This window comes from Phragmites australis, chromosome 10, assembly GCF_958298935.1.
Source record: "Phragmites australis chromosome 10, lpPhrAust1.1, whole genome shotgun sequence".
Classification (NCBI taxonomy): domain Eukaryota; kingdom Viridiplantae; phylum Streptophyta; class Magnoliopsida; order Poales; family Poaceae; genus Phragmites; species Phragmites australis.
This window is the reverse complement of record NC_084930.1, coordinates 8,747,275-8,758,049: the sequence shown is the minus strand read 5'-3', so window position 1 is coordinate 8,758,049 and position 10,775 is coordinate 8,747,275. Positions and strand designations below refer to the sequence as shown.

The following is a 10,775-nucleotide window of genomic DNA, read 5'->3' as shown; positions in this document are numbered from 1 at the left end:
GCCGTTGTGCGTCGAAGTGCAACCGCCGGAGTGCCACAACTTGAAGAGATTCGAGCGAATCTGTCAAGGATGGGCGCCAAAGCAATACCGGTGGGCACCGTTGTCCTCTCCATGGGTGTTCTGTGTCACCGAAGGAAGGAGGAGGGTGGCCTCCTCGGTTGAGGAGATCAAAGGGCGGCGCATAAGGCCAGAGTGCCTATTGGTCGCCTCGATTGCCGTTCAACGAAGGACGTAAGGAGATGATGGCTCTTTGGCGATCATCGACGATGTCATGGGGGCAGTGAAGCCAGGTGGAGGGATCCCAGAGCAGGGGCCTGCTTCGGGGCCAAAACCCGCTGACCTGTCGTTGCTGAAGGCGATGGTCCTGCTATTGTGCAGGCACACCACCGTGGAGACGATGCGCCTGGGGCAGCTTGGCCCGATTGGTGGAGACGCAACATTCAGTGGTGTCGAGGAGGGGAGCCTCGGCGTGATGGTAGCCACTGATGGAGGTGTTAGCCTGGCTGTGCATATGGTTGGACTCCAGGTGAATGACGTGAGGCCATGGGTGGGGCACCAACCATGGGTGCACAAAAGCGTCCGAGGGTGGATGACGACGCCATCGTCTGTCGTGGTCTGTGAGCAGCTTGGTTCAGTGCCATTCACGCTGACATGAGGACGACGAATGGGGCGAGGACCACAACGATGACGTCCCTGGAAGAAGCGTCTGCGACCGTGGTTAAAGCAGCGTCCACGACGTCTGCGACCAAGGAGGAAGTGATGACCATGGTGTCCTCTGCCATGGTGGAAGTGGTGCCTACGGTGGCCACGTCCCTGGGCGAACGGAAGACCCCGACAATGGTGCATCCAGCACGGATGGTGATGGTGTCCATGGTGCAGATCGTGAAGAAGAGCAGCGGCAATCGAAGATAAGTTCCTTCTTGCCATTGCTGCTCACCATCCGACGGATCTTCTTCTTTCTTCTGTTCTTGATCGAACTCGGTAGAGCGCGTGTTTGATAACGCTTTACAGCTAGGATTGCAATGTAAATTAGAGAGACAACAAATGATTCAAAATCTTGTTATTGATTCATAGGGTGTTTATATATTTATACATGTTGAATAGATATGATGAAATAATATGTTTATTAGGAAGACATCCTTTTCTAATAGACATAACTCTTAGTAGTTGATAAATTAATCAAATGGTTAAAAACTTTACTTTTCATTGTTTGAGCGTTGCATGCTCAACAAGCACCGTCAGTGAGGCCTTGCTGAAGCAACCAAGGAGCAATGCCTTCATACAGCACGGCGCAACTCGTTAGTCTCTCTACAAGTCATCTATCTGCTGATCTGCAGCACCAACAGCAGACAACGTGCCAGGGACGGCGGCAGTGAACCATGACCCATGTAACGGAAAATAATAAGAGATGCCATAGTTGTGACGAAAGTACTAAAACAAGACCACGACCCGTATAACGTATTGCAGTAGAATTAGAGTGACCCAGATAAAAAGTAGGGCACAGAGAATGATTGTCTGTATTATTGATGAACAGTTATCTACAATATACTAGTCACGTGTCTATGTGTTGCAACAGAAACTCATATACAACATGAAACAATTATAGTTTGTACACTAACCATTGTCTGGAGCACATGAATTCGCAATAATAAAACTTATGAAACATTCCAACATTTTATTAAAATGTAGCAAACATCTAGCAATTATTCAACAAGTCATCTCTCCAAAACTAAGGGTTTGTTTAATTCGGCTTTTTCTGAGTTTATGCTTCTTAGAAATCATAAGCTGAAGCAAATAGTTCAGCTGTGAAGGTAGCTTTTGGAAAGCTGAAAAGTTGATTTTTTTAAAAATAAACTAAAAGCTGAAAAATTGGTTTAGAGTAACTTTCTTAGTTTTTGATGTATCGAGAAGTTAAAAATTTATTGTAAAAATTAATAGCAAAAAATCATCAGCCAGAAGTAAAAAAAAACCTCAGCCCAACCGAATAAACACTAACTCTGTTCATGAGATGTTCATAACTAAAAAAAAAAAAACACGCGCAACAAAAAAAAAAGCGCAAACTCAAGCCATCGCTAGGCAGAGGGCAGTGAGACAGCTGTTACAGACAGTGGGGATGCAGAAGCCAGTATTCTTTTCTCCCCATTGCCATTTTGACAAAAGAATGGGTACCGACAAGGGCATTCACTGAGATGCTTCAAACCTGGGCAAACCAAATATGTTCTCCCCGTCATTAAGGTCTCAGTTTTTGCGAGCAGAATGGTACAGTTCCTTGTAGTCAAGAGCAGGTCTGTTCCATTACCAATCTTGCTCCATTACCCTCTTGCAAAGGGAGTTGAACCAATCACGAGCGTCATAAAATGTGGTTATTGCTCTGAAATAAAATGATGATAGATGGAATGTATAATGATACAGCATTATAGTTTGTGCAACTCTTGATTGGTTATGCTTGCCTGTCGAGAGCATATCCACACCATTGTTGTCGGCTCCTTCGAAATTGAATCTGTTTGGTTCAAGGCCTTGTGCTTTAGCCCGATCCTTATCATCGAATACGGTGTCATAAAGGGCTGCAGAATGCACGGTACACCTTTTAACGTCAACTTGAAAGGCAATGCCCTGGGATATAAAGATTCCAGACATATACTCACCTCCAGTTTTTCGAACAATTGGGATGGATCCATATGGGCATAGCAATAAGCTGGGTTAAACCACAAGGTTCAAAGAGGGGAAGGAACAAGAATGAAGTCCACACCAGCATATATCTACAACAGGATCATAGATTCAGTACTCATCAATTCTAATACAAGAGGCTACTGGCAGGGGATCTGAAACTAACCAAATGGGACAGTGGCTTGTCGTAGGTTATACAAAGCTTCACCTGACCATGATATTCACCATGCAGTTTACTGGCTAAGTTTGTAAAATCACCTTGTATGCGAGGATCTGGAGCTGAACCTAGCAAAACCACCTGTTGTTGAAAGACAACATGCTTCAGTTCAGAACTGAGCGTAGTATAAATGATTGTTGGAAATCCCGAGCCGAACACACGAGAACACAAGTAAAACACACACGAGAACATGCAGGAATTTCTTTTGTGCTGCGCTGCACTATTTGCAGCTTCTGTTTTCTTCTTTATTTATAAGCCAAACAAAGTCTCACAACTAGCTCTTTAGCATATGTCTGAGCACTAAAGACCTATATGCAGAAACTGCTAATTAAAGACCTACATGCAGTAATGGAAATACTAACTGCATAGAAACTGAACTGAAATGCATGACCACTAATTTGCATGCAAACAGAAACTGAAAGAATACTAATTGCTCAGGATTAAAATCATGCAACAAACTCTCCCTAATCCTGATGTAGTTTTTGGGTGTTGACGATGCCAATCTTCGTGCGGAGCTCCATGAACTTGACGCGCCTGAGAGGCTTTGTGAGAATGTCACCAAGCTGCTCAGCTGTTCCGATGAACTCAACGTCGATCTGGCCTTTTTCTGCACACTCCCGGATGAAATGAAACTTTGTGTTGATGTGCTTGCTCCGGTCATGATGCATTAGGTTCTTGATTAACGAGATTATGGACTTGTTGCCAACCTTTAGGACTGGCACGCTGGGTTCTGAGCTGAGCATGTCACTCAGAAGCCATGCCAACCAAATGCTCTAGCACGTCGCGGAGTCCGCGGCGATATATTCTTCCTCGCAGGATGAAAATGCCACCACCTTCTGCTTGGACGACTGCCAGGTGATGGGGTTGTCGTCAAGGAAGAAGATCATCCCAGAGGTGCTCTACCTATCATCGATGTCGCCTGCCATATCACTGTCGCTGTAACCCAACAGACATGGCCACATGCTCTTCTTCTTCCCGGCTGTGTAGAGAACACCCAATGTTCTTGTCCCTGCAACATAGCGTAGTATGCGCTTGACGGCGATGAGGTGCTCTTCACATGGTGCTTCCGTGAAGCGGCTGACGTAGCCTACTGAGTAGGCCAGGTCCGGCCGGGTGTGGACGAGGTACCGGAGGCTCCCGACTAGACTCCGGTAGAGAGTAGCATTGACCGGCGGGGATGAGCTCGACTTGCTGAGCTTGAGGCGTACCTTCATTGGAGTCTGACAGGGGTTGCAATCCACCAGCCTAGCCTTCTCCATAATCTTCAGCGCGTGGGCGGATTGCTCGAACTTGATGCCATCCGGGCTTTGCTGCACCTCGAAACCGAGGTAGTACTTGAGTGCTCCCAAATCGCTCACCTGGAATAAATTCTTCATCTCCCCCTTGAACTCGTGGATCCCGCTGGTGTTGTCGCCGGTGATGATTAAGTCATCGACGTAGACGCCCACAATCAGCTGACTCCCACTTTCCCCTCGCGTGTACACTCCATGTTTGGAGCTACTGCGATGAAACCCGAGTGTGAGTAGAGCGGCGTCCAGCTTCTCGTTCCAGGCGCGCGGTGCTTGGCGGAGACTGTAGAGCGCCTTGTGGAAACGTAGCACCTTGTTCTTGTGCTTGTTGTCGATGAAGCCAGACGGCTGTGCAACGTACACCTCCCGGAGATCACCATTCAAGAATGCCGACTTGACATCCATATGGTGAACCTCCTAGGACTGATGCATGGAGATGGCAAGTAGGAGCTGCACCGTCTTCAGACAGGTAACATGAGCGAAGACCTCATCAAAGTCCACCCCCTATCGCTGGACGTAGCCCTTGGCAACCAGACACGCCTTGCGCTTCACAATGTCTCCATGCTCTTCACGCTTTACTTTGTACACCCACTTTAGGCCGATTACGCGGTGACCTGCAGGGAGATCAACAAGACTCCAGGTCTTGTTGTCATTAATGGAGTCCATCTCCTCCTACATTGCCTTCCACTAGCTGTCACTTTGCTCTGCTTCAGCGAAGCTGCTTGGTTCCTTAGCGTTCACCATGTGAAACTCGTCGAGGTCGATTTGGCACGATGCGTACCCTCGTGGTGTTGTCAGACCAAGGATGTTGTTGATTGTGCGGTAGCGCTGAGGAGCATCATCATCAGCATCTACATCAGGCCTAGAGTCGTGCGTGGGTGGCGTGACGTGCTTGATTATCACCGGAGTTTGATCCTCTACAGTTGCAGGTGTTGGTGGAGAAGATGTTCAGCCATGGTCCGGGGAGCTCATACGCGTGTCGCACACTGGCTCCCTAGTGACCACGTACTCCACGGTGAAGGGATTGTCGACGTTCACCTTGTGTTCCTCTTCTGTGCTCCATTTCCACTGCGCCAATTCGTCGGATATGACGTCACGCGTCACATGCACGCGCTTGCTGATGGGGTCGTACACCCGATATGCCTTGGACCCACTCTCGTAGCCAACGAAGATCATCGGGGTGCTGCGGTCATCGAGGTTCTTTAGATGAGGCTTCACATTCTTGACATGCGCGACGCAGGCGAAGGTGCGGAGGAAGTGCACTACTGGCCGCACGCCATGCCAGGCCTTGTACGGAGTCTTGCCATCGATGCTCCGATTTGGTGCACAGTTGAGGATGAAACCGGCGGTGGAGACGGCCTCACCCTAGAATGTTTCGGGGAGGCCCTTTGCCTTTAGCATGCTTTGGGCCATGGTGACCACTGTCTGATTGTGGCGTTCAACGACCCCATTCTGTTGTGGAGAATAGGGGGTCATGAGCTGCCGCTGAACATCATGCTCGGTGCAGTAGTCTCCAAACTCCGCCGATGTGAACTCACCGCCGCGATTAGTGAGGAGTACTTTGAGCTTCCTTCCCGACTCCACCTCCACCATGGCCTAGAACCGCCTGATTGCCACTGGAGCTTGGTCCTTGCTTGGGAGGAGACTGAGCCACATGTAGCGGCTCAAGTCATCCACCAGCAGTAGGAAGTAGCGGTTGCCGCTAGGCATCGTTGGCATGATCAGCACGCAGAGGTCATCGTGCACAAGGTCGAGGACGTGCTCAGCGCGATACTTCGCCAACTTGGGGAATGATGCTCGCCTTTGCTTCCCGGCGAGATAGCCATCACAGACTTGATCAATGTGATCAATCCGCGGCAACCCTCGCACCATGGCCTGCTTGGAGAGCTTGCGCAGGGATTGGAAGCTGAGGTGCCCGTACCTCGCGTGCCAACGCCATGCCACCTCTGAGCCTCTTGTCGACGGACACACCGGTCGTGCGATGTTGAGGCTGAGCATGTACAGCCGGCTGGGGGAGCGTCTCACCCTTGCCAGCGACAGTCGATCCAAGTCCCAGATCTGCAGGACGCCACTGTCGACCAGCATGTGGCATCCGTTCTCGTCGAGATGGCCAATGCTGATGATGTTGGTGATGAGACGAGGAATGAAGTACACCCACATGAGCGCGCGATGCTCGCCGGACTAGCAGACGAACAAGATCGTGACGTGCCCCTCAATGTCGACGATGGAGCCATCGCCGAACTTGACAATGCCTCGGATTCTAAAGTCGATCTTGGAGAAGGCAACGCGCAACCCGGTCATATGGTTCGTGGCACCGGTGTCGAGGTAGCACATCCGATCGTCGCGGTCATCCTCTTGATCCAGCTGTGCGAATACCTTCGCCTCGACCAGCTACGGAGTGGATGTGGCGGGCGATGTGACACAAGCCTTGGCCATCAAAAGCGTGGGCTCATCATCGTCACCCTGTGTCAGGTGGGCCTCAGCCCGCTTCGGCTTGCTGCGGCAATCCTTGGCCCAATGGCCAAATTTTTCACAGTTCCGACATTTGTCCCGACCACCTCCTGGGTCGGACGTGATGGCGTTGCCGTCACGCGGCCCGTTCTGCAGCTGGGACCATGGTTCTTGCCATGACGACAACGGGAGCTACCATTGCTGCCGCTACTGGATCCTCCCTCGCCATCACGCTTCTTCATGCGAGCTAGCCACTTCTCCTCAGTGAGGAGTAGCTTTTGCCCGCCATTGCCGCTAGAAGAGCCTAGCTTGTACCTCTGCTTCAGAGCACGCAAGCGACCGGTCACCTCCTCGATCTTGATTGTGCTCAGATCAAGGAGGATCTCAATGGAGATGGCAACCTGCCAGAGACATTCTGGAATGACCTGCATAAATTTTCGCACCACCTCAACATCAGTGATTTCATCCCCCGGTACTCGGAGGTTGTTGGCGAGGCTCGTCATCCTCATGACGAAGTCGTCAATAGACTTGCCATCTTTGAAATCGATTTCGTCGTGCTTGCGTTGCAGCTTCTGTGCATTCGCCTCTCTAACATGCTCGACGCTGACGCGCATCGTCTTGATCGCGTCCCAGGCGTCCTTGGCGGTGTCCTTGATGGCGAGAGTGGACAGCATCTCCGATGGCACGACACGGAGAATGGCGGATAGCGCCAGCCTATCATCGCGGTAGTCATTGCCGCCGGGTTCGATTGCTTCCCAAAGGCCTTGCGCCTGCAGGTTCACCCGCATCACGAGCGCCCACTCGGTGTAGTTCGTCCGTGTGAGTGTGAGGTAGACCATCAAGTCCGATGCCTCCTTGACGATGCGCTGCACAACCATCTTGCGGCCGCCGTCTTCACGGTGCCGTGGCCAGCACGGAGGAGGTGTTGATGAGCTATGACAGCCTTGGTACGGAGGAGTCCTCGACTGCGCGCCTCTAGGAGCCCACGATGACATAATTGCACTTGGATCGACAACCAAATGTTGGAAATCTCAAGCCGAACACATAGAAACACGAGTAAACACACATGAGAACACACAGGAATTTCTTTTGTGTTGCTCTGCACTACTTGCAGCTTCTGTTTTCTTCTTTATTTATAAGCCAAACAAAGTCTCACAACCAGCTCTTTAGCATATGTCTGAGTACTAAAGACCTACATACAGAAACTGCTAATTAAAGACCTACATGCAGTAATGGAAATACTAACTGCATAGAAACTGAAAAACTGAAATGCATGATCACTAATTTGCATACAAATGGAAACTGAAAGAATACTAATTGCTCAGGATTAAAATCATGCAACAATGATGAAATGAAACATAACAAACTTGCAAGCAATATCTGTGAGCAAGAGATGAGACCTGTCCATTGCGTTCGAGAGTTTGATAAATTGCATGTTTGATAAGGTGGATTCCCTTCTGGACTGTTAGACGAGTGATGATTCCAACAACAGGAGTGTCAGTTTGTTGCAATCCAAGCTTCTGTTGCAATGCCTTTTTCGCAGCACTCTTGCCCTCGACAACATTCTCAGATGTATAATGGACCTGAAATAGAATGCAGCAAAAAAGTTGAGCTAGAAAATGTTCACAATGGAATTGAAACAAAAAGTTTGAGTTATTGATCTATAGCCAACATAAGTCAAGTCTGCTAGAGTGGTAGTGGTCCAACAAAAATCAAATTCAAATTAGTTGCAATAGAATTATTTAGGTTCGCAAAGCTCGAGATGTTCGTAAACTCCCAGACAAATTATAAAATAAATAGGATATCCTAGGATAAAATAAAAGGAAAAATGTAACTGCAGCTGCATTAAAACCGAAATCAACAAGCGCCTGTTGATGATTAGTATACCAAAGATGTATGAATGGCTAAATCCAAGTAGATAGTAAATGGCTAAATCCATATATACAAAATATGTATGAATGCACTTGATGATTAGTATACCAGAATAAACTTGTCAGAATATGGATCCCAAATATCGGGATCAATTCCATTTCGAATGCCATGGAATTTGAAGGAGTGAGGAGCAATAGCTCCATGAACCACTATTCTTCATATAGAGTAAAGGAAAGTAGATATCGGTCCAGGTATATGATTATGGACTGATCAGATAAGTCCGCTTGTCCAAGAGAAATTCTAAATCATGTATGTATAAATAGGAGAAAATTCTTACCTCCTGAACTAGTGGTGTTACCGTGGATGCCATCTAGATCAGGACCACAGAGCCAATACTTCGAACATGCATCTTCCAATTAAAAAAAAATGTAATATGGATCAACACCTTTCACATGGATCTGCATACGATCATGGTCTCGAGTTCCTACCAATAAATCTGCCATCCAAAATATCTGAAATAGAAAAAAACATACACAAAGTTTCCAGCACTATAAAGTCAATTTGATCATGACGCATTAGCATTTCCGTAATGAAGAATCGCTGCCATTTCCGTGGAGAAGCACGCTGCAAACCTCGCTCTTGGCCTCAGCCGTGTGCTCGTCATCGATGTGGCAGCAGAGGCCGACGAAGTCGAAGTCCTTGCCGCGGAAGGGGCAGTTGTAGGGCTCGGCCCCGGTGCGGATTTGGTTCCTCCCCACCGCCCACGTCCGTGTCCTCGAACCCCATGTAGAAATCTGAGCAGCCATAACCACCAACATCAACCCCATATCGAATCAAACCGAAATCAACAAGCGCGAATTGAGGAAAGAAATAATCGACCGGACGTAACATAGTGCGACTGCAAGCGCCTGGTGGTGGCGGAGGAGGAGGACGAGTGGCCCCACGCGTCGGCAGCATCCATGGCGGAGATCGAAACCCTAGCCACGCTTCCCTCTCTCTTTATTTCCTCCCCCCCCCCATTGGGTGTTCGTGATGATTTTTTGTACTAATTTTTGGGCCTCTTTTTCTTCACTCTTCCCGTCTCTTGTTCTCCTTGCACCGCTTAACGTGGTTCGCCGCCTTGCCATGCTTGGCGCGGTGGTTGCTCTCCTCCTGGGCCGACGTCGGCGCCTGCAGCCACGGCCGCGTCGGTGAAGCAGAAGGCCTGGACCGCCGCCAGCGGCGCGGGATGCTAGGGGACATGCTTCGCGGTGAACTCTATCGTTTGCACCGCCTTCACGCGTAGCTGCGCCAGCATCACCACCATCGCCGTCGGACCTAAACCCTATGGCGATCCGACACAGGAAAAGAAAAGTCGAGTCAAATCGAAAGGAAGAAGATTTGTCTGCGTGGACCGGAGAGCACTGCGGATCTGGACACGCGCATCTGCACCTGCATGAGCTCTCCGACCGTGGCCGGACGACGCGGGGATGCCGCCGCCGCTCCCGGGGCTGCCGATCCCCTTGGGGGAGGCCGAGGAGCGGAGCCCGAGCGCCTTCTTCATCTTGCTGACGGCGGCGGAGGTGAGGGAGCGCTGGAGCGAGGCGGATGAGGAAGAGAACGTGGGCGAGGCCAGGGAGGTTGGCGCCGCTGCCAACACCTAGGGGATGTAGGTGAGGAGCTTGCCGCCGGTGGTGCGGGAGGCGGATGCGAGCGTGTGTGCGGGCGAGGAGAGGAGGATAAAACCCTAAAAAAAATGTGGCGAGCGGTATGGGTGGCAGATGGATAACACAACGCACGGGCCGGTTCGGTTTTCCTCGGCATTCAGTTCCCATTTTTTTCGTTTTTTTATTTTATTAGATAGGAGGTGGGGTGGGAGGGGTAGACAAGGCAGGGCAGGTTACAGTAGGATGCGAAAACTACTATATATTTTTAGCAATAGAAATAAAGATAGAGATAGTATATGCATAGCTTTATATTTATAATTGTTGGATTAGTAACTGCTAATTAGTTACTTCTTTAATTGATTACATGACTAATATTTAAAATATGTTTATTTGTAACACTCCTCCTTGGTCAATTATTCTAACTGTAAATTTGTATTGAAAACTCCTCTAAACCCTGTGGGAAAAATATAAGGAGAAAAAATATGTTGATATGCTATTAAAACTACTTTAAAATTCAATGTGAAAATATAAGGAGAAAATGATATGATATATATTGGTTATTTTCTCATTGTAAACTCATATGAGAAATCTACATAGAAAAAACTCATTAGTGAGCTTAGATAACAATAATTA

At 48.9% G+C, this 10,775-nt stretch overlaps 1 pseudogene; it reads right to left on the bottom strand.

Moving 5' to 3' along the window:
• Positions 1–1,944: 1,944 nt before the first annotated feature.
• On the bottom strand, positions 1,945–10,266 carry LOC133930301 (soluble starch synthase 3, chloroplastic/amyloplastic-like; annotated as a pseudogene).
• Between the last annotated feature and the right edge of the window lie 509 nt (positions 10,267–10,775).